This window comes from Cherax quadricarinatus, chromosome 80, assembly GCF_038502225.1.
Source record: "Cherax quadricarinatus isolate ZL_2023a chromosome 80, ASM3850222v1, whole genome shotgun sequence".
In the NCBI taxonomy this organism is placed as follows: domain Eukaryota; kingdom Metazoa; phylum Arthropoda; class Malacostraca; order Decapoda; family Parastacidae; genus Cherax; species Cherax quadricarinatus.
The window spans coordinates 10,234,030-10,261,955 of NC_091371.1; the positions used below are offsets into that span (position 1 = coordinate 10,234,030).

Sequence of the window (27,926 nt, forward strand, 5' to 3'; positions counted from 1 at the left end):
TTCCGGAGTCTTTCTACTCCCGGAGCCCGGCCATAGGCCAGGCTCCTCTGGTGCTACTGCTATTCCTATTACTAGTTCTGTTAGAGCCACCACTCTTGCTTCTGTCAGTACTATAAGACTGTTATTACTATTGTTAGTTCTGCATCTGCTACTACAACTACTGCTACCAGCCGGACTGTGATTCGTACGTTGCACTGCGACTGGCCATCAGTAACAGCCTTGTTGATCAAGTCTTTATCCTCCAAACCCTAGCTACTCTACACCAGTATTAAAATCTCAAGGTGATCGGATGAGAGATTCTTGTGTTGTGAGACAAACGTTTGAGAAAGAACCAAAAAATATTTAAACTTAGACCACCACTTACACTCCTTCAGGAATATATAATACGAACGACCCTGAACTGTCAAATAATCCTTCTTGAATCCAGCTACACGAACGTCAGTATCTATTCACATTTGAAGACGACTTGAATTCAATGCAACAAGAACGTAAACAAAATATCAATATTTTAAAGCCGAATTGAATCCAGTGCGCCTACAAGAACGTAAACAAAACAATGAAAACGAGTCTACCCGCTCGCTGACTCCAGCTCGCCGACGAGCCTTCACTTATTCTCAAATAATTGCCTTAAAAAGATAACTTCACGTAATTCGCATTTTTTCCAAAAAATGGGTGAGAAAATCCGCTGTTTTAAGAACCATTAAACAGACTAAGAAAAAAAAACACAGAAAAGGAATTCCAGAGAGGAATAACGGAGTTAGTAAGGTTAAATAACTGTAAAATAACTCGTGTCTGGTAAATGGAACACTGGCGAGCGTAATAAAAATGAAATGGCCCACATGGCATCGCCAAAAGGCGAATACCAATGGCGAAAAAAAAAAAAAAAGGCTGGCGATGCGGCGGGTCGGCCCGCCGGAATAACGTCAAATGCAATTAACATGGAAATGTCAGGTCATTATATTTCATTACCAATCACCATTTCCTGCCACGCTGGTGCCCCGGACTGGCTCTTATTATGTTTAATAATGCTGGTTAAAGTGGCGACTCCTGCCATGCCATTTTGTCGCCATACCTTGGCTCATGGGTGGCGACTCCTTGCTCAGTGGGTTGTCTCAGAGAGCAAATTCTGGTAGTAGTCGTGGTTGTGGTGGTGGTAGTAGTAGTAGTAGTAGTAGTAGTAGTAGTAGTGGTAGTAGTAGTAGTAGTGGTGGTAGTAGTAGTAGTAGTAGTAGTAGTAGTAGTAGTAGTAGTAGTGGTAGTAGTAGTAGTAGTGGTAGTAGTAGTAGTATTAGTAGTGGTAGTAGTAATACTAGTATTAGTAGTGGTAGTGGTAGTAGTATTAGTAGTGGTAGTAGTATTAGTAGTGGTAGTAGTAGTAGTAGTAGTAGTAGTAGTAGTAGTAGTAGTAGTAGTAGTAGTAGTAGTTGTTGTTGTTGTTGTTGTTGTTGTTGTTGTTGTTGTTGTTGTTGTTGTTGTTGTTGTTGTTGTTGTTGTAGTAACTGCAGCAGCTGTAGTAATAGGAGTGGTATAAACAGAAGAAATTATCGTTATTTAGAATAGCAAACATTATTTGAACCATATTAATGACCATTACCACCATAACTACCGCCATAGTCAAAACTACCACTATCACCATAACTACCACCATCACAACTACCACCATCACCACCGTAACTACCATCACCACCCCAAAACTACCACCATCATCCACCTGGGCAACCAAATAACTAAATCACCGTCACCATATCCTCAATCACCCCTTCCTAGCCACCCATTCCCAGAGTAACCAACTGCATTTTACCCATTTCCCAAGCATCCCCCCATTCCCCTCCCCCTTCCGTTATCCCACGCTCCCTTTACCTCAACATTCATCTCCCACCCCTTTAGCCCAAGATCTCTTACCCTCCCCCCCTCATTTTCTTACATTAACCCTTTACAACCCTCCCCCGTAATTTGAAACCCCCTTCCTAGTTATCACCCTTCCTCCTGTATCCAGACACCCCCTTCCTAGTTATCTCCCTTCTCCCCTGTATCCTGACACCCCTTTCCTAGTTATCCCCCTTCTCCCCTGTATCCAGACACCCCCCTTCCTAGTTATCTCCCTTCTCCCCTGTATCCTGACACCCCCTTCCTTGTTATCCCCCATCTCCCTTCTCCCCTGTATCCTGACACAACCTTCCTAGTTATCTCTCTTCTCCCCTGTATCCTGAAACCCCCTTCCTAGTTATCTTCCTTCCTCCCCTGTATCCTGAGACCCCCTTCCTAGTTATCTTCCTTCCTCCCCTCTATCCTGACACCCCCTTCCTAGTTATCTCCCTTCCCCCTGTATCCAGACAACCCCCCCTCCTCTCCTGTATCCAGACACCCCTTCCTAGTTATCTCCCTTCTCCCCTGTATCCTGACACCCCCTTCTTAGTTATCTCCCTTCCCCCTGTATCCAGACAACCCCCCCCTTCTCCCCTGTATCCAGACAACCCCCCCTTCTCCACCGTATCTAGACACCCCCCCTTCTCCCCTGTATCCAAACACCCCCTTCCCAGTTATCTCCCTTCTCCCCTGTATCCAGACACCCCCTTCCTAGTTATCTTCCTTCTCTCCTGTATCCAGACACCCCCTTCCTAGTTATCTCCCTTCCTCCCCTGTATCCTGACACCCCCCTTCCTAGTTATCCCCCTCCCCTGTATCCTGTCACCCCCCTTCCTAGTTATCCCCCTCCCCTGTACCCTGACACCCCCTTCCTAGTTATCCCCCTCCCCTGTATCCTGACACCCCCTTCCTAGTTATCTCCCTTCTCCCCTGTATCCTGACACCCCCTTCCTAGTTATCTCCTTTCCCCCTGTATCCAGACAACCCCCCCTTCTCCCCTGTATCCAGACAACCCCCCTTCTCCCCTGTATCCAGACTTATGTTCCCCCCTTCTCCCCTGTATCCAGACACCCCCCCTTCCTAGTTATCTCCCTTCTCCCCTGTATCCTGACACCCCCTTCCTAGTTGTCTTCCTTCTCCCCTGTATCCAGACACCCCCTTCCTAGTTATCTCCCTGCCTCCCCTGTATCCTGACACCCCCTTCCTAGTTATCCCCCTCCTCTGTATCCTGACACTACCCTTCCTAGTTATCCCCCTCCCCTGTATCCTGTCACCCCCTTCCTAGTTATCCCCCTCCACTGTACCCTGACACCCCCTTCCTAGTTATCCCCCTCCCCTGTATCCTGACACCCCCCTTCCTAGTTATCTCCCTTTTTCCCCTGCCATCGGGGTCATTACGAGACTTGATCATACCTACATAATTAGCCTCCCCTTACCACTTGAAGGTACACCCCTCCCCCTTTATAAGCGGGCAAAAAAAGACGAATTTTGATAGGCAATGAGAAGAGTTGAACGATACGTGCAGCAATTGGGCGAAACTGCTCGCCTGGGCTGCAGGTTCCTATAGTCAAACAGAGGAGGATGTGTGACTGGAGACACTGATAGGTCTGAGGTGATAAGTGGTACTAATAAGAGGAATAAGTAGAAGAGGAGAAGACTGAGGCAAAGGGGAGGAAGAAACATGATACACAGGATCAAGGGATCTATTGGTGGAAGCAAACTCAATGCACGGCTTCTACAAGACCCAAGAGACCAGAATAACGGTAGTGTGGAATGCGGGGACAGGAGCTGAGTCTCAGCTCAAACTCGACTCTGAGTACAGGAGCCGACACACAGGAGCCGCGAACAGACCCCCCTTCAGGTACAACTAGACAGGTACACAAGGTAACAAGTACATCATCAACCAACAAGTACACAAGGTAACGAGTACATCATCAACCAACAAGTACACAAGGTAACGAGTACATCATCAACCAACAAGTACACAAGGTAACAAGTACATCATCAACCAACAAGTACACAAGGTAACAAGTACATCATCAACCAACAAGTACACAAGGTAACGAGTACATCATCAACCAGCAAGTACACAAGGTAACGAGTACATCATCAGCCAACAAGTACACAAGGTAACAAGTACATCATCAGCCAACAAGTACACAAGGTAACGAGTACATCATCAACCAACAAGTACACAAGGTAACGAGTACATCATCAACCAACAAGTACACAAGGTAACGAGTACATCATCAACCAGCAAGTACACAAGGTAACGAGTACATCATCAGCCAACAAGTACACAAGGTAACGAGTACATCATCAGCCAACAAGTACACAAGGTAACGAGTACATCATCAACCAACAAGTACACAAGGTAACGAGTACATCATCAACCAACAAGTACACAAGGTAACGAGTACATCATCAGCCAACAAGTACACAAGGTAACGAGTACATCATCAACCAACAAGTACACAAGGTAACAAGTACATCATCAATCAACAAGTACACAAGGTAACGAGTACATCATCAATCAACAAGTACACAAGGTAACAAGTACATCATCAACCAACAAGTACACAAGGTAACAAGTACACCATCAATCAACAAGTACACAAGGTAACGAGTACATCATCAATCAACAAGTACACAAGGTAACAAGTACATCATCAACCAACAAGTACACAAGGTAACAAGTACATCATCAATCAACAAGTACACAAGGTAACGAGTACATCATCAGCCAACAAGTACACAAGGTAACAAGTACATCATCAATCAACAAGTACACAAGGTAACGAGTACATCATCAATCAACAAGTACACAAGGTAACAAGTACATCATCATCCAACAAGTACACAAGGTAACAAGTACATCATCAATCAACAAGTACACAAGGTAACGAGTACATCATCAATCAACAAGTACACAAGGTAACAAGTACATCATCATCCAACAAGTACACAAGGTAACAAGTACATCATCAATCAACAAGTACACAAGGTAACAAGTACATCATCAGCCAACAAGTACACAAGGTAACAAGTACATCATCAACCAACAAGTACACAAGGTAACAAGTACATCATCAACCAACAAGTACACAAGGTAACAAGTACATCATCAATCAACAAGTACACAAGGTAACAAGTACATCATCAACCAACAAGTACACAAGGTAACAAGTACATCATCAATCAACAAGTACACAAGGTAACAAGTACATCATCAATCAACAAGTACACAAGGTAACAAGTACATCATCAACCAACAAGTACACAAGGTAACAAGTACATCATCAACCAACAAGTACACAAGGTAACAAGTACATCATCAATCAACAAGTACACAAGGTAACGAGTACATCATCAATCAACAAGTACACAAGGTAACAAGTACATCATCAGTCAACAAGTACACAAGGTAACAAGTACATCATCAATCAACAAGTACACAAGGTAACAAGTACATCATCAGTCAACAAGTACACAAGGTAACAAGTACATCATCAATCAACAAGTACACAAGGTAACAAGTACATCATCAGTCAACAAGTACACAAGGTAACAAGTACATCATCAACCAGCAAGTACACAAGGTAACAAGTACATCATCATCATCAACCAACAAGTACACAAGGTAACAAGTACATCATCAACCAACAAGTACACAAGGTAACAAGTACATCATCAACCAACAAGTACACAAGGTAACAAGTACATCATCATCCAACAAGTACACAAGGTAACAAGTACATCATCATCCAACAAGTACACAAGGTAACAAGTACATCATCAACCAGCAAGTACACAAGGTAACAAGTACATCATCAATCAACAAGTACACAAGGTAACAAGTACATCATCATCCAACAAGTACACAAGGTAACAAGTACATCATCAACCAACAAGTACACAAGGTAACAAGTACATCATCAGTACATCATCAACCAACAAGTACACAAGGTAACAAGTACATCATCAATCAACAAGTACACAAGGTAACGAGTACATCATCAGCCAACAAGTACACAAGGTAACAAGTACATCATCAATCAACAAGTACACAAGGTAACAGTACATCATCAGCCAACAAGTACACAAGGTAACAAGTACATCATCAACCAACAAGTACACAAGGTAACAAGTACATCATCAACCAACAAGTACACAAGGTAACAAGTACATCATCAATCAACAAGTACACAAGGTAACGAGTACATCATCAGCCAACAAGTACACAAGGTAACAAGTACATCATCAATCAACAAGTACACAAGGTAACGAGTACATCATCAACCAACAAGTACACAAGGTAACAAGTACATCATCATCATCCAACAAGTACATCATCATCCAACAAGTACATCATCAACCAACAAGTACACAAGGTAACGAGTACATCATCATCCAACAAGTACACAAGGTAACAAGTACATCATCCAACAAGTACATCATCATCCAACAAGTACACAAGGTAACGAGTACATCATCATCCAACAAGTACATCATCATCCAACAAGTACACAAGGTAACGAGTACATCATCATCCAACAAGTACATCATCATCATCAACCAACAAGTACACAAGGTAACGAGTACATCATCATCCAACAAGTACATCATCATCCAACAAGTACATCATCAACCAACAAGTACACAAGGTAACGAGTACATCATCATCCAACAAGTACATCATCAACCAACAAGTACACAAGGTAACGAGTACATCATCATCCAACAAGTACATCATCATCCAACAAGTACACAAGGTAACGAGTACATCATCATCCAACAAGTACATCATCATCCAACAAGTACACAAGGTAACGAGTACATCATCATCCAACAAGTACATCATCAACCAACAAGTACACAAGGTAACGAGTACATCATCATCCAACAAGTACACAAGGTAACGAGTACATCATCATCCAACAAGTACATCATCATCCAACAAGTACATCATCAACCAACAAGTACACAAGGTAACGAGTACATCATCATCCAACAAGTACATCATCATCCAACAAGTACATCATCAACCAACAAGTACACAAGGTAACGAGTACATCATCATCCAACAAGTACATCATCATCCAACAAGTACATCATCATCCAACAAGTACACAAGGTAACGAGTACATCATCATCCAACAAGTACATCATCATCCAACAAGTACATCATCATCCAACAAGTACACAAGGTAACGAGTACATCATCATCCAACAAGTACATCATCAACCAACAAGTACACAAGGTAACGAGTACATCATCATCCAACAAGTACATCATCAACCAACAAGTACACAAGGTAACAAGTACATCATCAACCAACAAGTACACAAGGTAACGAGTACATCATCAACCAACAAGTACACAAGGTAATGAGTACATCATCAACCAACAAGTACACAAGGTAACAAGTACATCATCAACCAACAAGTACACAAGGTAACGAGTATATCATCATCCAACAAGTACACAAGGTAACAAGTACATCATCAACCAACAAGTACACAAGGTAACGAGTACATCATCAACCAACAAGTACACAAGGTAACAAGTACATCATCAACCAACAAGTACACAAGGTAACGAGTATCATCATCAAGTACCAACAAGTACATCATCAACCAACAAGTACACAAGGTAACGAGTACATCATCATCCAACAAGTACACAAGGTAACAAGTACATCATCAATCAACAAGTACACAAGGTAACGAGTACATCAACAATCAACAAGTACACAAGGTAACGAGTACATCAACAATCAACAAGTACACAAGGTAACGAGTACATCAACAACCAACAAGTACACAAGGTAACAAGTACATCATCAACCAACAAGTACACAAGGTAACGAGTACATCATCAATCAACAAGTACACAAGGTAACAAGTACATCATCAATCAACAAGTACACAAGGTAACAAGTACATCATCAACCAACAAGTACACAAGGTAACAAGTACATCATCAACCAACAAGTACACAAGGTAACGAGTACATCATCAACCAACAAGTACACAAGGTAACAAGTACATCATCAACCAACAAGTACACAAGGTAACAAGTACATCATCAACCAACAAGTACAAGGTAACAAGTACATCATCAACCAACAAGTACACAAGGTAACGAGTACATCATCAATCAACAAGTACACAAGGTAACAAGTACATCATCAACCAACAAGTACACAAGGTAATGAGTACATCATCAACCAACAAGTACACAAGGTAACGAGTACATCATCAACCAACAAGTACACAAGGTAATGAGTACATCATCAATCAACAAGTACACAAGGTAACAAGTACATCATCAATCAACAAGTACACAAGGTAACAAGTACATCATCAACCAACAAGTACACAAGGTAACGAGTACATCATCAACCAACAAGTACACAAGGTAATGAGTACATCATCAACCAACAAGTACACAAGGTAATGAGTACATCATCAATCAACAAGTACACAAGGTAACGAGTATATCATCATCCAACAAGTACACAAGGTAACGAGTACATCAACCAACAAGTACACAAGGTAACGAGTACATCAACCAACAAGTACACAAGGTAACGAGTACATCATCAACCAACAAGTACACAAGGTAATGAGTACATCATCAATCAACAAGTACACAAGGTAACAAGTACATCATCAATCAACAAGTACACAAGGTAACAAGTACATCATCAACCAACAAGTACACAAGGTAACGAGTACATCATCAACCAACAAGTACACAAGGTAATGAGTACATCATCAACCAACAAGTACACAAGGTAACGAGTACATCATCAACCAACAAGTACACAAGGTAACGAGTATATCATCATCCAACAAGTACACAAGGTAACGAGTATATCATCATCCAACAAGTACACAAGGTAACGAGTACATCATCAACCAACAAGTACACAAGGTAACAAGTACATCATCAACCAACAAGTACACAAGGTAACGAGTACATCATCATCCAACAAGTACACAAGGTAACGAGTACATCATCAACCAACAAGTACACAAGGTAACAAGTACATCATCAACCAACAAGTACACAAGGTAACGAGTACATCATCAATCAACAAGTACACAAGGTAACAAGTACATCATCAATCAACAAATACACAAGGTAACAAGTACATCATCAACCAACAAGTACATCATCAACCAACAAGTACACAAGGTAATGAGTACATCATCAATCAACAAGTACACAAGGTAACAAGTACATCATCAATCAACAAGTACACAAGGTAACAAGTACATCATCAACCAACAAGTACACAAGGTAACGAGTACATCATCAACCAACAAGTACACAAGGTAATGAGTACATCATCAACCAACAAGTACACAAGGTAACGAGTACATCATCAACCAACAAGTACACAAGGTAATGAGTACATCATCAACCAACAAGTACACAAGGTAACGAGTACATCATCATCCAACAAGTACATCATCAACCAACAAGTACACAAGGTAACAAGTACATCATCATCCAACAAGTACACAAGGTAACAAGTACATCATCAACCAACAAGTACACAAGGTAACAAGTACATCATCAACCAACAAGTACACAAGGTAACGAGTACATCATCATCCAACAAGTACATCATCCAACAAGTACACAAGGTAACAATTACATCATCATCCAACAAGTACACAAGGTAACAAGTACATCATCAACCAACAAGTACACAAGGTAACAAGTACATCATCATCCAACAAGTACACAAGGTAACAAGTACATCATCAACCAACAAGTACACAAGGTAACAAGTACATCATCATCCAACAAGTACACAAGGTAACGAGTACATCATCAACCAACAAGTACACAAGGTAACAAGTACATCATCAACCAATAAGTACACAAGGTAACAAGTACATCATCATCCAACAAGCACACAAAGTAACAAGTACATCATCAACCAACAAGTACATCATCCAACAAGTACACAAGGTAACAAGTACATCATCCAACAAGTACACAAGGTAACGAGTACATCATCCAACAAGTACACAAGGTAACAAGTACATCATCAACCAACAAGTGCACAAGGTAACAAGTACATCATCAAGCAACAAGTACACAAGGTAACAAGTACATCATCATCCAACAAGTACACAAGGTAACAAGTACATCATCATCCAAAAAGTACACAAGGTAACAAGTACATCATCATCCAACAAGTACACAAGGTAACAAGTACATCATCAACCAACAAGTACACAAGGTAACAAGTACATCATCATCCAACAAGTACACAAGGTAACAAGTACATCATCCAACAAGTACACAAGGTAACGAGTACATCATCAACCAACAAGTACACAAGGTAACAAGTACATCATCCAACAAGTACACAAGGTAACAAGTACATCATCATCCAACAAGTACACAAGGTAACAAGTACATCATCAACCAACAAGTACACAAGGTAACAATACATCATCCAACAAGTACACAAGGTAACAAGTACATCATCCAACAAGTACACAAGGTAACAAGTACATCATCATCCAACAAGTACACAAGGTAACAAGTACATCATCAACCAACAAGTACACAAGGTAACAAGTACATCATCAACCAACAAGTACACAAGGTAACAAGTACATCATCAACCAACAAGTACACAAGGTAACAATACATCATCCAACAAGTACACAAGGTAACAAGTACATCATCCAACAAGTACACAAGGTAACAAGTACATCATCATCCAACAAGTACACAAGGTAACAAGTACATCATCAACCAACAAGTACACAAGGTAACAAGTACATCATCATCCAACAAGTACACAAGGTAACAAGTACATCATCCAACAAGTACACAAGGTAACGAGTACATCATCATCCAACAAGTACACAAGGTAACAAGTACATCATCATCCAACAAGTACACAAGGTAACGAGTACATCATCAACCAACAAGTACACAAGGTAACAAGTACATCATCAACCAACAAGTACACAAGGTAACAAGTACATCATCAACCAACAAGTACACAAGGTAACGAGTACATCATCAACCAACAAGTACACAAGGTAACGAGTACATTATCAACCAACAAGTACACAAGGTAACAAGTACATCATCATCCAACAAGTACACAAGGTAACAAGTACATCATCCAACAAGTACACAAGGTAACAAGTACATCATCCAACAAGTACACAAGGTAACGAGTACATCATCATCCAACAAGTACACAAGGTAACAAGTACATCATCATCCAACAAGTACACAAGGTAACAAGTACATCATCCAACAAGTACACAAGGTAACGAGTACATCATCAGCCAACAAGTACACAAGGTAACAAGTACATCATCAACCAACAAGTACACAAGGTAACGAGTACATCATCAACCAACAAGTACACAAGGTAACGAGTACATCATCAACCAACAAGTACACAAGGTAACGAGTACATTATCAACCAACAAGTACACAAGGTAACAAGTACATCATCAATCAACAAGTACACAAGGTAACAAGTACATCATCAACCAACAAGTACACAAGGTAACAAGTACATCATCAACCAACAAGTACACAAGGTAACAAGTACATCATCAATCAACAAGTACACAAGGTAACGAGTACATCATCAACCAACAAGTACACAAGGTAACGAGTACATCATCAGCCAACAAGTACACAAGGTAACAAGTACATCATCAATCAACAAGTACACAAGGTAACGAGTACATCATCAGCCAACAAGTACACAAGGTAACAAGTACATCATCAATCAACAAGTACACAAGGTAACAAGTACATCATCAACCAACAAGTACACAAGGTAACAAGTACATCATCAACCAACAAGTACACAAGGTAACAAGTACATCATCAATCAACAAGTACACAAGGTAACAAGTACATCATCAACCAACAAGTACACAAGGTAACAAGTACATCATCAACCAACAAGTACACAAGGTAACAAGTACATCATCAATCAACAAGTACACAAGGTAACAAGTACATCATCAACCAACAAGTACACAAGGTAACAAGTACATCATCAACCAACAAGTACACAAGGTAACAAGTACATCATCAATCAACAAGTACACAAGGTAACAAGTACATCATCAACCAACAAGTACACAAGGTAACAAGTACATCATCAATCAACAAGTACACAAGGTAACGAGTACATCATCAGCCAACAAGTACACAAGGTAACAAGTACATCATCAATCAACAAGTACACAAGGTAACGAGTACATCATCAGCCAACAAGTACACAAGGTAACAAGTACATCATCAACCAACAAGTACACAAGGTAACAAGTACATCATCAACCAACAAGTACACAAGGTAACAAGTACATCATCAATCAACAAGTACACAAGGTAACGAGTACATCATCAACCAACAAGTACACAAGGTAACAAGTACATCATCAATCAACAAGTACACAAGGTAACGAGTACATCATCAGCCAACAAGTACACAAGGTAACAAGTACATCATCAATCAACAAGTACACAAGGTAACGAGTACATCATCAGCCAACAAGTACACAAGGTAACAAGTACATCATCAACCAACAAGTACACAAGGTAACAAGTACATCATCAACCAACAAGTACACAAGGTAACAAGTACATCATCAATCAACAAGTACACAAGGTAACGAGTACATCATCAGCCAACAAGTACACAAGGTAACAAGTACATCATCAATCAACAAGTACACAAGGTAACGAGTACATCATCAACCAACAAGTACACAAGGTAATGAGTACATCATCAACCAACAAGTACACAAGGTAACGAGTACATCATCATCCAACAAGTACACAAGGTAACGAGTACATCATCATCCAACAAGTACATCATCAACCAACAAGTACACAAGGTAACGAGTACATCATCATCCAACAAGTACACAAGGTAACGAGTACATCATCATCCAACAAGTACATCATCATCCAACAAGTACACAAGGTAACGAGTACATCATCATCCAACAAGTACATCATCATCCAACAAGTACACAAGGTAACGAGTACATCATCATCGAACAAGTACATCATCATCCAACAAGTACATCATCAACCAACAAGTACACAAGGTAACGAGTACATCATCATCCAACAAGTACATCATCATCCAACAAGTACATCATCAACCAACAAGTACACAAGGTAACGAGTACATCATCATCCAACAAGTACATCATCATCCAACAAGTACATCATCATCCAACAAGTACACAAGGTAACGAGTACATCATCATCCAACAAGTACATCATCATCCAACAAGTACACAAGGTAACGAGTACATCATCATCCAACAAGTACATCATCATCCAACAAGTACACAAGGTAACGAGTACATCATCATCCAACAAGTACATCATCAACCAACAAGTACACAAGGTAACGAGTACATCATCATCCAACAAGTACACAAGGTAACGAGTACATCATCATCCAACAAGTACATCATCATCCAACAAGTACATCATCAACCAACAAGTACACAAGGTAACGAGTACATCATCATCCAACAAGTACATCATCATCCAACAAGTACATCATCAACCAACAAGTACACAAGGTAACGAGTACATCATCATCCAACAAGTACATCATCATCCAACAAGTACATCATCATCCAACAAGTACACAAGGTAACGAGTACATCATCATCCAACAAGTACATCATCATCCAACAAGTACATCATCATCCAACAAGTACACAAGGTAACGAGTACATCATCATCCAACAAGTACATCATCAACCAACAAGTACACAAGGTAACGAGTACATCATCATCCAACAAGTACATCATCAACCAACAAGTACACAAGGTAACAAGTACATCATCAACCAACAAGTACACAAGGTAACGAGTACATCATCAACCAACAAGTACACAAGGTAATGAGTACATCATCAACCAACAAGTACACAAGGTAACAAGTACATCATCAACCAACAAGTACACAAGGTAACGAGTATATCATCATCCAACAAGTACACAAGGTAACAAGTACATCATCAACCAACAAGTACACAAGGTAACGAGTACATCATCAACCAACAAGTACACAAGGTAACAAGTACATCATCAACCAACAAGTACACAAGGTAACGAGTATATCATCATCCAACAAGTACACAAGGTAACAAGTACATCATCAACCAACAAGTACACAAGGTAACGAGTACATCATCATCCAACAAGTACACAAGGTAACAAGTACATCATCAATCAACAAGTACACAAGGTAACGAGTACATCAACAATCAACAAGTACACAAGGTAACGAGTACATCAACAATCAACAAGTACACAAGGTAACGAGTACATCAACAACCAACAAGTACACAAGGTAACAAGTACATCATCAACCAACAAGTACACAAGGTAACGAGTACATCATCAATCAACAAGTACACAAGGTAACAAGTACATCATCAATCAACAAGTACACAAGGTAACAAGTACATCATCAACCAACAAGTACACAAGGTAACAAGTACATCATCAACCAACAAGTACACAAGGTAACGAGTACATCATCAACCAACAAGTACACAAGGTAACAAGTACATCATCAACCAACAAGTACACAAGGTAACAAGTACATCATCAACCAACAAGTACACAAGGTAACAAGTACATCATCAACCAACAAGTACACAAGGTAACGAGTACATCATCAATCAACAAGTACACAAGGTAACAAGTACATCATCAACCAACAAGTACACAAGGTAATGAGTACATCATCAACCAACAAGTACACAAGGTAACGAGTACATCATCAACCAACAAGTACACAAGGTAATGAGTACATCATCAATCAACAAGTACACAAGGTAACAAGTACATCATCAATCAACAAGTACACAAGGTAACAAGTACATCATCAACCAACAAGTACACAAGGTAACGAGTACATCATCAACCAACAAGTACACAAGGTAATGAGTACATCATCAACCAACAAGTACACAAGGTAATGAGTACATCATCAATCAACAAGTACACAAGGTAACGAGTATATCATCATCCAACAAGTACACAAGGTAACGAGTACATCAACCAACAAGTACACAAGGTAACGAGTACATCAACCAACAAGTACACAAGGTAACGAGTACATCATCAACCAACAAGTACACAAGGTAATGAGTACATCATCAATCAACAAGTACACAAGGTAACAAGTACATCATCAATCAACAAGTACACAAGGTAACAAGTACATCATCAACCAACAAGTACACAAGGTAACGAGTACATCATCAACCAACAAGTACACAAGGTAATGAGTACATCATCAACCAACAAGTACACAAGGTAACGAGTACATCATCAACCAACAAGTACACAAGGTAACGAGTATATCATCATCCAACAAGTACACAAGGTAACGAGTATATCATCATCCAACAAGTACACAAGGTAACGAGTACATCATCAACCAACAAGTACACAAGGTAACAAGTACATCATCAACCAACAAGTACACAAGGTAACGAGTACATCATCATCCAACAAGTACACAAGGTAACGAGTACATCATCAACCAACAAGTACACAAGGTAACAAGTACATCATCAACCAACAAGTACACAAGGTAACGAGTACATCATCAATCAACAAGTACACAAGGTAACAAGTACATCATCAATCAACAAGTACACAAGGTAACAAGTACATCATCAACCAACAAGTACATCATCAACCAACAAGTACACAAGGTAATGAGTACATCATCAATCAACAAGTACACAAGGTAACAAGTACATCATCAATCAACAAGTACACAAGGTAACAAGTACATCATCAACCAACAAGTACACAAGGTAACGAGTACATCATCAACCAACAAGTACACAAGGTAATGAGTACATCATCAACCAACAAGTACACAATTTAACGAGTACATCATCAACCAACAAGTACACAAGGTAATGAGTACATCATCAACCAACAAGTACACAAGGTAACGAGTACATCATCATCCAACAAGTACATCATCAACCAACAAGTACACAAGGTAACAAGTACATCATCATCCAACAAGTACACAAGGTAACAAGTACATCATCAACCAACAAGTACACAAGGTAACAAGTACATCATCAACCAACAAGTACACAAGGTAACGAGTACATCATCATCCAACAAGTACATCATCCAACAAGTACACAAGGTAACAATTACATCATCATCCAACAAGTACACAAGGTAACAAGTACATCATCAACCAACAAGTACACAAGGTAACAAGTACATCATCATCCAACAAGTACACAAGGTAACAAGTACATCATCAACCAACAAGTACACAAGGTAACAAGTACATCATCATCCAACAAGTACACAAGGTAACGAGTACATCATCAACCAACAAGTACACAAGGTAACAAGTACATCATCAACCAATAAGTACACAAGGTAACAAGTACATCATCATCCAACAAGCACACAAAGTAACAAGTACATCATCAACCAACAAGTACATCATCCAACAAGTACACAAGGTAACAAGTACATCATCCAACAAGTACACAAGGTAACGAGTACATCATCCAACAAGTACACAAGGTAACAAGTACATCATCAACCAACAAGTGCACAAGGTAACAAGTACATCATCAAGCAACAAGTACACAAGGTAACAAGTACATCATCATCCAACAAGTACACAAGGTAACAAGTACATCATCATCCAAAAAGTACACAAGGTAACAAGTACATCATCATCCAACAAGTACACAAGGTAACAAGTACATCATCAACCAACAAGTACACAAGGTAACAAGTACATCATCATCCAACAAGTACACAAGGTAACAAGTACATCATCCAACAAGTACACAAGGTAACGAGTACATCATCAACCAACAAGTACACAAGGTAACAAGTACATCATCCAACAAGTACACAAGGTAACAAGTACATCATCATCCAACAAGTACACAAGGTAACAAGTACATCATCAACCAACAAGTACACAAGGTAACAATACATCATCCAACAAGTACACAAGGTAACAAGTACATCATCAACCAACAAGTACACAAGGTAACAAGTACATCATCAACCAACAAGTACACAAGGTAACAAGTACATCATCAACCAACAAGTACATCATCAACCAGCAAGTACACAAGGTAACAAGTACATCATCAACCAACAAGTACACAAGGTAACAAGTACATCATCAACCAGCAAGTACACAAGGTAACAAGTACATCATCAACCAGCAAGTACACAAGGTAACGAGTACATGACTCAAGAAATCGTAATGACACGATTGCAAACAAACCATTGGTTTGTTTGCAATCGTGTCATTACGATTTCGTGAGTCATGTTGACGGCAGTGAAGGGACTTGAGCTAGAGTTCGTCACGGCCACGCTAGCTGGAGATTCGTCTGTAAAAACTTGCATTTGTGGTCACAGTGGTGGCCTATGCTAACCTTCCTATGGTGTAGAAATATACCTAGTTGGATGAATCTTATTGTGGCTAGCTGGTCCAGTGGCTAACGCGACGGTCTGGAGTTTTGAGACTCTCTGACCGCGGGTTCAATCCCGGCCGGGGGTATGGTTAACAAGTACATCATCATCCAACAAGTACACAAGGTAACAAGTACATCAACCAACAACCCATTACCAACTACAACGTAACAAGGTACTTAAATCCACTAGTTTCATTATAACTTATACAATGATACAATACCCAACCACTCTGCTACCTACTCTACCAACAGAGTGGTTGAGGGAGGAGAGGGAGAGGGGGGGTCTAAAAGAGCTGTTAGGGTCTAATTGCCTCGTTTCATGACTCCGGTGATTGTTAAGAGTCAATAAAAGATATTTGAGAATGACTAACAAGATGGATGACTGTGTGTGAACACGGCGCACACCACACCGCTAGTTTCCTCTCAACAAAGTCATTATTCCACTATTAACGACGGTTTGAGTGTCCTAATTACCCATTAACTGCTAGTTTGGCCACGACATGTCCTTCATGTCAATTGTGACCCCCTTATCAACCCCCCCTTAACTAGCGGTTAAGTGTCGTCCATCTATCTCTGTTACTAACCCCCTTAACTAGCGCTCAAGTGTCGTCCATCTATCTCTGTTACTAACCCCCTTAACTAGCGCTCAAGTGTCGTCCATCTATCTCTGTTACTAACCCCCTTAACTAGCGCTCAAGTGTCGTCCATCTATCTCTGTTACTAACCCCCTTAACTAGTGCTCAAGTGTCGTCCATCTACCTCTGTTACTAACCCCCTTAACTAGTGCTCAAGTGTCGTGCATCTACCTCTGTTACTAACCCCCTTAACTAGTGCTCAAGTGTCGTCCATCTACCTCTGTTACTAACCCCCTTAACTATCAAGAGCTGTTCCTGCAGCTGTGATTACAAACCTTAACTATCAAAGGTTATTCTAACGCGGTGACTATAATCTGCTTAACTATCCAGCGATTAGTTTGATGACTTGTCCAATGGACTACTGTCACTACTACTACTACTACTACTACTACTACTACTACTACTACTACTACTACTACACTAGTTCTCAAGCACTTCTAACCACTAGCTGCTGGAGGACAGGTAACCTGTCTGGTAGACAGTCTACCAGACGTGTGTTTCCTGACGTACAAAACACCGCTCCAGTAAGCTGCTAGCTACCACTCTTGTTAATGAAAGTAATCACAACATTCTCTCTAATTACAAGGCGAATTAACTGCAAAATGCGGCTAAATTAGCGCCCCCTTAACTGCTGGTGAAGTAGTGGTGGACCGGGGGTGGTCCAGTGGTGGCCAGGGGTGGTCCAGCGGGGGACAGGGAGGGGTCCAACGAGGTGGTTTGAAGTCCCCGAGGCTGCCATCTGTCGCCCGTACCATCAACTTAGTTTTTGTGTCCTCAGAAACCACACCAGTCAATTACGGTAGTTAGCACGGGTCTCAGACCTTGGTCTGGCGCCTGGGTGGTCGGTCCCTGTGTCAACCTGCAGTGGTGGCCATGGTTGGTGCTTAACCTGCAGTGAGAGGCTGCTGAACAGGCTTGGACCCCTTACACTTATCGTGTTGTATAAGCTATTGTTGACATTTGAACTCTTACGATCATCCCTAAGCACCTGGACTGTATTCTTTATGACGAGAGACGTCAGAAGCTATGGAATGTAGCTACATCAGTTGTGCAGCATGTGCAGTATGAGGGACTGATTGGCTCAAACTACTCATCTTCCACCGTTTCTCTATATTGAACCGAAGAATGACACTATCTCATTTATCAACCAGACTGATGGTACTTTAATAGAGAGGTGAATCAGAATTAATAGCTGGGTTTCCACCTTTCAGACGTAACTGTTTGCCATACTTGATCTCAAATTTGTGGAAATTACGACCAGAGTGTAACTGACTCTCAGTGCTTGCTCTCACTAGTCTGAGACCTGAATATAGCATGCTTGTGTATGAAGCTAGGCACAGATATACACAAATTATTAAGGGATCAATATCTGTGGGCACAATAATAGAACACTGTATCAACAATCATGGGCACAATAAGAGAACACTGTATCGACATCCGTGGGCACAATAAGAGAACACTGTATCAACATCCGTGGGCACAATGAGAGAACACTGTATCAACATCCGTGGGCACAATGAGAGAACACTGTATCAACATCCGTGGGCACAATAAGAGAACACTGTATCAACATCCGTGGGCACAATGAGAGAACACTGTATCAACATCCGTGGGCACAATAAGAGAACACTGTATCAACATCCGTGGGCACAATAAGAGAACACTGTATTAACATCCGTGGGCACAATAAGAGAACACTGTATCAACATCCGTGGGCACAATAAGAGAACACTGTATCAACATCCGTGGGCACAATAAGAGAACACTGTATCAACATCCGTGGGCACAATGAGAGAACACTGTATCAACATCCGTAGTAGTTAAACTTTTGTGGATTCTCTCCAGGAGCATAGCAAAGTTGATGAATTAACTAAACAAACGTTAAAGAGAATACTGAGTATAACTTTGGTTTTTCCAAGCAAAAGTTTAGGAGACATTGTCAGAAAGGAACTAGCAAACTAGCTTGAAGAAAGTAGCAGAATACAGACAGAAAGTAGCAAACTAGCTTGAAGAAAGTAGCAAAATACAGAGAGGAACTAGCAGAGCCATTATCAATTATAATGAAATGTCTATGGAGAAAGTGACAAGGTCAGTAGATTGTAAGATGTTGCTACTGCTAGACTAAGGTTAGGCTACAAGTATATCTGGGAAAGTAGAGACGTCAGTGACATACAATGGTGTGTGGACAGAGACAGTGTTTACAATGGTATGTTGACAGAGACAGTGTCATACAATGGTATGTGGACAGAGACAGTGTCATACACTGGTATGTAGACAGAGACAGTGTCATACAATGGTATGTTGACAGAGACAGTGTCATACAATGGTATGTGGACAGAGACAGTGTCATACACTGGTATGTAGACAGAGACAGTGTCATACAATGGTATGTGGACAGAGACAGTGTCATACAATGGTATGTTGACAGAGACAGTGTCATACAATGGTATGTGGACAGAGACAGTGTCATACACTGGTATGTAGACAGAGACAGTGTCATACAATGGTATGTGGACAGAGACAGTGTCATACACTGGTATATGGATAGAGACAGTGTCATACAATGGTGTGTGAACAGAGACAGTGTCATACACTGGTATGTGGACAGAGACAGTGTCATACACTGGTATATGGATAGAGACAGTGTCATACAATGGTGTGTGAACAGAGACAGTGTCATACACTGGTATGTGGACAGAGACAGTGTCATACACTGGTATGTGGACAGAGACAGTGTCATACAATGAAGCATTATACCTTAGTGTGCAAATATCCAACCCTCCAGACACACCTCCATACCAACCGTAAGAATATGACAAAACATCTCATATCTAATGATAAAATATCTGTAATCTGGAAGCTGTATCAGCAGTTTGCATCGACTAGACGAACTGTCTTGACAGAGACTGCAACCCGTCTATGACTAATTTTAGTGGTAATAATTTTTCTGAGGTCGTAGTCTATGACCAGGAGGCCTGGTCATGGACCGGGCCGCGGGAGCGTTGACCCCCGGAATGCCCTCCAGGTGGACTCCAGAGAGACTGTGTACAAGAACTATGTAAAGTAAGTGTAAAATAAGAGGTGGGTAATATTTCTTCCTAGTGGTGTAACAATGGTCAGTGGGAGGCTGATAGTGACCCACTGTGACCTCTGTAATACTGTCTTTGCGCCGCCACGCAGACGACACAACTAATCTAAAGGTAACCTGATTGACCTAGCAACCATTCCCTGGGACACCGACATGACGGATACCTTTACCTTTGATATACCTTTGATAAGTTTCGAGAGTCTACTCCCGGAGCCCGGCCATGGGCTAGGCTCGTCTGTTGTGAGGGAACCAACTGCAGGAGTCTTAAGGAGAGGGAGAGCCTAGGGTAGGGGGAGAATGGGAGGTCTGTGAGAGGGTAGGGGGAGTGCCACTTGGCAGTGCGACACTAAGCACCATAAAAACAGTAAACAGAACCACGTGGTGGCTGGCACTGGTACCTTCACCCAAGGTGAACCCCGCCCCCTACCCACCTACCACGATACCAGGTGACATACCTCTGACTAGTTTTAAAATTTTTCTACTTACAAGGTCCCTACCTCAAGGCGAGTTTCCTTCGCCACCTGTTAGGTGTACTGCTGCCCACAGGACGCTATCACACACAGCCTGCTTGTCCAGCATCCTCGTGAAAACTGTCTTCATTCCAGCAATATTTCTGGTATCTGCTGATAGCAGACTGAAGAGTCTGGGCCCATGCATGTTGCATGCTGATATAGTGTTCTCTTATTGTCTACCCACCTACCTACCTGGAGGGGTGTCGCGGGGGTCAACGTACCCGCAACTTAGTCCATGACCAGGCCTCCCAGTAAATCAAGGCCTGATTAGCCAGGTTGTTACCGCTAGTTGCACGCATTCCAACGTACGAACCACAGCCCGACTGCCCAGGAACTCACTTTAGGAACGTATCTTTATAGCCGGGCTGTGGCTTATACATTGGACTACGTGCGGCCAGCAGTAACAGTCTGGCCGATCAGGCCCTGATCCACCGAGAGGCTTAGTCGAGGACCGGGAGATGACCTTCCCGAAACGACCTCCGGATAGCATATTAAAGACCCTTGGTCCACTCATGTTGACACAGTGTTCTCTTATTGTACCCATGGCTCTCCTACCCATACTCTCCCCCATACCTCTTACTCCAGCAAGTTGTTATAGCAGTGTGAATATTACTGACCAGTCCCTTAACTACCTCCCTTGAATATAAGTTACTAGAGGCAAATTCCAACATTGTATTCTGTTATAGAGTTATTACGATTACCTATATCTATCATCGAGTTGGCAGACATCAACCAGTATATTTCTTGGCTCACGAAATCGTAATGACACGATTGCAACCAAACCATACCCCGGCCGGGATTCTGACCGCGGGTTCAATCCCGGCCGGGATTCTGGTTTGGTATATTTCTTTTACAGTTTAGGAGGTTTGTTCTGAGACTGGGCCGCTGGGGTCGTAATCCAAGGGAATCTTAGCAGATATAACAGGCCCTTGCGAGACATTATTTCTATTGTACAAATGGGAGTACAGGAAATGGTGCAAGCAGTGTGTGTGTGTTAGAGTGAGGGAAGGATAAAGAGGGCGAGAAATGGAGGGAGAGAGAGAGAGAGAGAGAGAGAGAGAGAGAGAGAGAGAGAGAGAGAGAGAGAGAGAGAGAGAGAGAGAGAGAGAGAGAGAGAGAGAGAGAGAGAGAGAGAGAAAAGATAAGATTAATGGTCACTTAACAAGTGGGTCATTGTAATGAAGATTGACACATCAAACCAAAACATTACGTCTATGGATGTGTGTGATTTGAGGGAGGGGGGGAGATGAGATGCTGCTCCCTCAATTCCGTCACACTCCTCTCCCTCTCTCCCTTTCCATTCCCCTCCTCTTTTCCCTCCCTTCCATCCCTACGCCCACAATCACAAGCACAATACAGTCCCCTCTCAGCCAGCCAGTACGCCATTGTCGGGACACAGAGGATACAAGTGGTGTGGTAGATTATACTTCTTGCTATCAAACACAGCCTTGTGTGGCCATCCCAGGTGTATTGTGGCCATCCCAGGTGCATTGTGGCCACCACCTTAGAGTAGGTGGTGTGTGTGCGAGGCCTGGAGGCCGGTTATGCAGCTGCCCTCACAAAAGAGGCGACAATTTGCACTAACTAAAGGCAGTGTGAAAATGTGATTGGTTGTTAGAGTAGTAGTGATGGTGGTGTGAGTGGAGGGTTGATTGATGTGGAAGATGGCCTGGTGATGGCCAGGAAGGGACGGGGGGGGGTGGGGAAGAAGGAAGGTACGAATGCGTCCTTCCTTGAAGATTCCTTCCAGTCAAATGCGGGGGACGGGGGGGTGTTAACGTCCCCGGGGGTTAACGTCCCCCTAGGGAGGTTCATAGCCAGACCAGGCCTAGTGGATGGCTTAATCAACCAGGCTGTTACTGATAGGCGCAAGCAGACTAATGTATACACCACATCCCGGCTGATCAGGAACTGACCCTGGGACACTTTTCAAGTTCTCTCTTGCAAGCAGCTAGGGGTCTGTTGGTGTCCCCCTTATGTAAGAAGGGAGAGTGATGAAGAGTCTAGGTCTCTTTACACTGACTCTACTCCTGCTTCTCATTGGGGGTATTCTGAACCGTCAGCTTTCATAGAAAGTCATTTGTGTGTGCAGGTACGGGACCAGTCCCTCTAGAATTTTTGAGTTGTAGCTTATAAAGTATCTTTCTCGCCTTCGTTCCAGGGAGTGCAATTCGAAGAGGTTAAAACGTCCTCAGTAATTTACATGCTTGACTGAGTCCATACGAGCAGTGAAAGTTCTCTGTGCAGTCTCCACTCCTTGAATTTCACCTGCTGCTACTGTTGCTAATACTGTTGCTGCTACTGTTGCTAATACTGTTGCTGCTACTGTTGCTGCTACTGTTGCTACTGCTGCTGTCGTCTCTGTCTACCTTCTACTCTGCTCCATCACGTTATCCTTTTTCCATCTCCATATTACTCCCTCCTGTGGAGGCAGGACTGACTCCTCCATACCTGTCTCTCCTTCCCTCCACCCCTCCACTGGGAGTGGGGGGACACCCCTCCCCACTGCATAATAGTGACCACCACTAGGAAAATGAATCTCAGTGAACCTCAGCAGTACAGCTATGATGAGGTGGTCATTTGGAAGATGTCTCCGTGTGAACCTTCCCTCCCCCCTCCCTCCACCCTTCCCTCCCTCCCTCCATCCTTCCTTCCCTCCCTCCATCCTTCCTTCCTTCCCTCCCTCCATCCTTCCTTCCCTCCCTCCATCCTTCCTTCCTTCCCTCCCTCCATCCTTCCTTCCTACCTTCCCTCCATCCTTCCTTCCTTCCTTCCCTCCCTCCATCCTTCCTTCCTTCCCTCCCTCCATCCTTCCTTCCTTCCCTCCCTCCATCCTTCCTTCCTTCCCTCCCTCCACCCTTCCCTACCTCCCTCCATCCTTCCTCCCACCTCCATCCTTCTATCCTTCCTTCCCTCCCTCCATCCTTCCTTCCTTCCCTCCATCCATCCATCCTTCCTCCTTCCCTCCCTCCATCCTTCCTTCCCTCCCTCCATCCTTCCTTCCTTCCTTCCTTCCCTCCCTCCATCCTTCCTTCCACCTCCATCCTTCCCTCCTCCTCCCTCCCTCCCATCCTTCCTCCTCCATCCTTCCTCCTCCATCCTTCCTTCCTCCTCCATCCTTCCTTCCTTCCCCCTCCATCCTTCCCTCCCTCTCCCTCCCTCCTCCATCCTTCCTCCCTCCTCCATCCTTCCTCTCCCTCAGCCTTCCCTCCTCCATCCTTCCTTCCTTCCTTCCTCCCTCCATCCTTCCCCCTCCTCCAAGTGATTCCTTTCTCTCCCACCATGAGACCTCTCCTTCCTCCCCCTGCATGGACCTATCCTTCCTCTCCCTCCCTACCATGGCCTATCCTCCTCCTCCCACCATGAGGACCTTCCTCCCTCCTCCCCACCATGAGGACCCTATCCTCTCCTCCCCCACCATGAAGACCTATCCTCCTCTCCCTCCACCATGGACCTATCCTCCCCTCCTCCCCACCATAAGGCCTATCCTCTCTCCCTCCCCATCCATGAGGACCCTATCCTCTTCCCCTCCCCACCATGAGGACCTATCCTCCTCCCTCCCCACCATGATGGACCTATCCTCCCTCCCTCCCCACCATGAAGGACCCTATCCTCCTCTCCCCCCCCCATGAGGACCTCCATCCTCCCCTCCCTCCCACCATGGACCTATCCTCCTCTCCCTCCCCACCATGAAGGACCTATCCTCCTCTCCCTCCCCACCATGACCTATCCTCCTCTCCTCCCCCCATGAGGACCATCCTCCCTCCCTCCCCCATAAGGACCTTCCTCTCTCCTCCCCACTCATGAGGCTATCCTCCCTCCCTCCCCACCATTAGACCTATCTCCCCACCCTCCCACCATGAAGAACCTCCTCCCTCCTCCCCCCTGGACCATCCTCTCCTCCCAACCATGAGACCTATCCTCCTCCTCCCCCCATGAAGGACCTTCCTCCTCCTCCCCACCATGAAGGCCTATCCTCCTCCTCCTCCCATGAAGGACCTATCCTCCTCCCCTCCCCTACCATGAGACCCTATCCTCCCCTCCTCCCACCATGAAGGACCTATCCTCCTTCTCCTCCCCATCCATGAGGACCATCCTCCTCTCCCTCCCCACCATGAGACCATCCTCCTCCCTCCCACCATAGGACCTTCTCCTCTCCCTCCCACATGAAGGACCTTCCTCCTCTCCCTCCCCCCATGGACCATCCTCCTCTCCCTCCCCACCTGAAGACCTATCCTCCTCTCCTCCCCATGAGGACCTTCCTCCTCCCTCCCACCATGAGACCTATCCTCCTCCTCCCCCCATGAGGACCTATCCTCTCCTCCTCCCCCATGAGACTATCCTCTCCCTCCCACATGAGGACCATCTCCTCTCCTCCCCACCATTGGACCTATTCTCCTCCTCCCACTGAAGACCTCCTCCTCTCCTCCCACCATGAGGACCATCCTCCTCTCCTCCCACCATAGGACCTTCTCCCTCCCCTCCCCATGAAGGATCCTCTCCTCTCCTCCCACATGAAGACCTATCCTCCTCTCCTCCCCTGAGGACCCATCCTCCTCTCCCTCCCACCATGAAGGACCTTCCTCCTCCTCCCACCATGAAGGACCTATTCTCCTCTCCCTCCCCACCATGAAGGACCTATCCTCCTCTCCCTCCCCACCATGAAGGACCTATCCTCCTCTCCCTCCCCACCATTAAGGACTATCTCCTCTCCTCCCACCATGAAGAGACCTATCCTCCCCTCCCTCCCCACCATGAAGGACCTATCCTCCTCTCCCTCCCCACCATGAAGGACCTATCCTCCTCTCCCTCCCCACCATGAAGGACCTATCCTCCTCTCCCTCCCCACCATGAAGGACCTATCCTCCTCTCCCTCCCCACCATGAAGGACCTATCCTCCCCTCCCTCCCCACCATGAAGGACCTTCTCCCTCTCCCTCCCCACCATGGAAGGACTATCCTCCCTCCCCGACTCAGAGGACCTATCTCTCACTCCACCATGAAGGACACTATTCTCCTCTCCTCCCCACCTGAAGGACCTATCTCCTCTCCTCCCACCATGAAGGACCAATCATCCTCTCACTCCCACCATAAGGACTATCTCCTCTCTCCACCATGAGGACCTATCCTCCTCCTCCATGTGAGGACCTATCTCCCCTCTCCCCACTCATGAAGGACTATCCTCTCCTCCCAACCATGAAGGACTATCCTCCTCCTCCACCATGAAGGACTATCTCCCTCCTCCCCACCATGGGACCTATCCTCCTCTCCTCCCCACCATGGAAGGACCTGTTCTCCTCTCTCCCCACCATGAAGGACTTCCTCTCTCCTCCACTCATGAAGGACTCTTCCTCTCTCCCACCATGAAGGACCTATCCTCCCCTCCCCACCATGGGACCTATCCTCCTCCCTTCCCACCATGAGGACTATCCTCCTCCTCCACCATGAAGGACCTGTCCTCCTCCTCCCGCACCATGAAGGACCTATCCTCCCCTCCTTCCCACTCATGAGTGACTGTCCTCCCTTTCCCTCACCATGAAGGACCTTCCTCCCTCTCCCCACCATGAGGACTATCCTCTCCCTTCCACCATGAAGGACTATCCTCCCCTCTCCACCATGAAGGACTATCCTCCTCTCCCCACCATGGGACTATCCTCCCCTTCCTGTGAAGGACCTATCTCCTCCTTCCACCATGAAGGACCTACCTCCTCCCACCATGAAGGACCTTCCCTCTCCACCATGAAGGACCTGTCCTCTCCTCCACCATGAAGACCTATCCTCCCCTCTCCCATGAAGGACCTATCCTCCCCTCCACCATGAGGGACCTTCTCTCCCTTCCACCATGAAGGATCTGTGCTTCTGTCTCACATGAGGACTGTCGCATTCATCGGGCCTTTCCCTGCCTAGGCTGGGATAGATGGAATCGGATGGGAGATACTGAAATAGAGCTGGGTCTGGCTAGTGGGTGTGTGTGAATGTGTGTGTGTGATGTATTGTGTGGGTGTGATGTGTGTGTGTTGTGTGTGTGTGTGTGTGTGTGTGTGTGTGTGTGTGTGTGTGTGTGTGTGTGTGGTGTGTGTGTGTGTGTGTGTTGTGGGTGTGTGTGTGTGTGTGTGTGTATGTGTGTGGTGTGTGTGTGTGTGTGTGTGTGTGTGTGTGTGTGTTTGTGTGTGTGATTGTGTGTGTGTTTGTGTGTGTGGTATGTGTGTGTGTGTGTGTGTGTGTGTGTGTGTGTGTGTGTGTGTGTGTGTGTGTGTGTGTGTGTGTGTGTGTGTGTTTTGTGTGTGTG

At 43.9% G+C, this 27,926-nt stretch overlaps 1 protein-coding gene across 6 annotated transcripts in view; it reads right to left on the reverse strand.

Moving 5' to 3' along the window:
* Positions 1-27,926, reverse strand: part of LOC128702322 (AT-rich interactive domain-containing protein 3C) — a 385,866-nt gene that overhangs the window by 248,097 nt on the left and 109,843 nt on the right. The window lies entirely within an intron of this gene.